The following is a 3,146-nucleotide window of genomic DNA, read 5'->3' on the forward strand; positions in this document are numbered from 1 at the left end:
TTTTTGAGTAAATTTTTCCCCCACAAAAAATTCCCTTTTTCCCGGGGCCTGTAAAAAATAAATGACATTCAAAAAAAAAATGTTTGACAGTTAAAATTTCATTACAAGCTACACAGAAATCGTAAGAAGATAAGAGAGGGTAATTTAAGTGTGTCCAATTCGGCATCGAAGAAGAACTGTTTGATCATGGCGGTTTGACAGAGATAGAGATGTTAACCTATCAATGAGTATATGACCACATTTGACTTTATGTTCCGATCATAAAAAAAACCAAAAAAAACAACTTGTTTTATTTTCTATTTCTGTATTTGTTGTTTTTAGTTATACATGATTGTATATAGATGTCAACATAATGTTTTCACATAGTGTTTAATTGTGTTATTCAAGTAGAAATGCTGCATTTGGAAAAGCTTTATTGCCAGAACATTTAAATAGAGTAAACAACATGTAATGAATACTCTTTACAAATGCATGCGAACATGCAATGGAATTTAAAGAAAGAAAACCGAAGGGCTGTGTATGGGACATATTACAGCAACATTGTACTTCAAATTGTATTACATGTGAGCCTGTGCACAATAATTATAAAGATATACATGTAATAAATAATCTGAGAATAATAGTGTATAGTGTATGTTAATTATGAAACTAAGCTTTCTGCCTAATAATACCGAAAAAGGAAATTATATCACCTGACGTCGTATGTATTCATTTATTTATTTTATGAACAATAATAATTGTGTTAAAATGTAAGCACATTCTATCATAAGCCCGGCACTACGCTTTGATTACTATTATGGTGTAATGATGTGCTGTAAAATTCACAAATGTATTTGTAAAATATAAAGTGTAATTTTGTTTAAAATATGCATTAAAGAATTTTCTAATACAATACCCAAATTTAGTACCGCTCAAACCGGTGCAAGGGGCGTGATGGATGTTCCACCTTTTCATTATCCCACATGTATAGACTCAATCAAACCGAATTTTTATTTTTCATGTAATTTTGTTGTAATTAATGTTCCTAGGAATCACTCTTTTCTAGATTTTTATAGACTATTTGTGTAACTGAAAGACATTAAATGTACAAAAAAATATGAGAAGCAAAATGTGATTTGAAAGTAAAACCTGAATGTAAATTTATCAAATAAGCATCGTAATGATGCAATAGCAATCATTTAAATATGTTTATAAAACATGTTGGGCAATAAAATATTTTCTTCTGTCATAACTAAATCTGTATCGACGATTCACTTTTAAAGCAACTGATCTGTTCAGTGATTTCGTCTAATGATAGATAAATTATATTTATTGATACACTCCAACTTAATTTGTTGTTTTATCTGATTTTTTGTTATGAAATCATGTTCATATATAGATATGTTCTGAAAAAACCACAAACCTCAAGATGTTAACATTTTAGTAAAAATTATAAAAAATGTTCCCAATAAATTCATTTCTTTCTTTGAACGTAGCAACTTCCCCTTTTTAGGTAAATCAATTTTTATTGTCCTAATTTTTATAAAGTCGCAGGAGAAAAATTTACTTTTCTATGACACAAATTTTCACCCGGTATTATTTTATAATTTTTTAAAAATGTCATGGGTTATATCTGTTTATATGTTTTGGGTTTTTAAAACCAAAATGTTTTATTTTTCATAATTTTTTTATGTGTTTTAAAATTTAAAACCCCTTTCCTATTTTTGGGTTATCATTTTTAAACCCTTCAGAACCCTTTAAATAAAAACAACTTGTTTTTTTAGAACAAATTTCAAAGGGTTTTATTATCACCCTTTAAAAATTTAATACCCCCTCCCTTGGTTGGATTTTCCCCGGATCCCCGGGGATACAAAACACTAAAATGTTAAAATACTTAATGCATGTATTTTAATTGCATTATTTTAATGATTGTGTACAACGAAAATTAAAATTTTGGAAAACCTATAAGATAAATTCATTTGTAAAGTTAAATGTTTCAACAACAGCGTTGCATAGAAAATGATTAAATAGCTTTTAAACAAGTCTTACCTATACATGAGAATAATAGTATATATGACTTGGTGTCATGCGACCATTTTCTTGTCTGTTGTCATGTGTATCATATTCTAACGTTACCAACATATTAATTAGAGCTTTTCACACGTCTAATAATAATGAAAAAATAAGATTCTTTTTTGTTTACATAAGAACGTGCCATTAACTCATCACTTAAATTTGTCTATTTACATTATACAACAAAATGCTGTGGTTATGTGAAATCGTATTAAAAGAACATTGTAAAATGCAGACAATGTCAGGACTTCAAAACTGAATGTTTCAGCTTAACTAGTTAAAATCAATAAACATAGGTATTTTTATTGGTGTGTAATTTGCATTATATTAAATTCGGGCCTATGGGAACAGAGATTAGGGTACGGATGGAATGGAGAAGGTTAAAGTCTGAAGTTTTCTTGATAAAAAAAGAGATATATGTGTAATTAAACGTGCACATAAAACAAGAATACACCATTTGATATTCAAATTATTTTTCCCTTCCATCAACTTCAGTACTTAATATGTTAGTTATGACAGTTCAACAAATATTATGCCTGAAAAGGTGAAAATTGAATTAAACCTACCAAATATAACGGTAAAATCATACAAAGAGGTGAGGGGTTATAACGAAATTAACAGCTTATCGCCCGAACCCCCTACGTCCCCTTGGGGGAAAGGGGGGAAAAGGGAACATTTTAAAATTTCATCGATATCACCAATTTAAAAAAATTTAAAAGGGTTTTTATTTAAGGTTGGGAAAGGGGAAAAAAAAATTAAAATTAAAACCATACAAATAATGCTAACCCTTAAAATCTCCCTAAGAAACTTTTTGATACCCCGGGCATTTCTCCAAAACCAATTTTTTATTTTATTTTTAATACCGCGCAAAAAAAATAACCCCGGGGCTATTTGAAACTTTTAAACTTTTTTTTAACTTTAAAATTTTTAACCAAAAACTAACACAAAAAAATCCTTAACAAAGGGAAATTTTGTGCCCCTCTACCCGGGGGAATTAAAAAAACAAAAAAGCTTTTCCCTTTTAATTTTAAAAAATCAAACACAAAACCCAATTTTTCACGATTTTGATCTGTGAAATTTGATTCAATCCAGAA

The sequence above is a fragment of the Ruditapes philippinarum genome, unplaced genomic scaffold (assembly GCF_026571515.1).
Source record: "Ruditapes philippinarum isolate M1 unplaced genomic scaffold, ASM2657151v2 ctg120_1_1_1_1, whole genome shotgun sequence".
Taxonomy (NCBI): domain Eukaryota; kingdom Metazoa; phylum Mollusca; class Bivalvia; order Venerida; family Veneridae; genus Ruditapes; species Ruditapes philippinarum.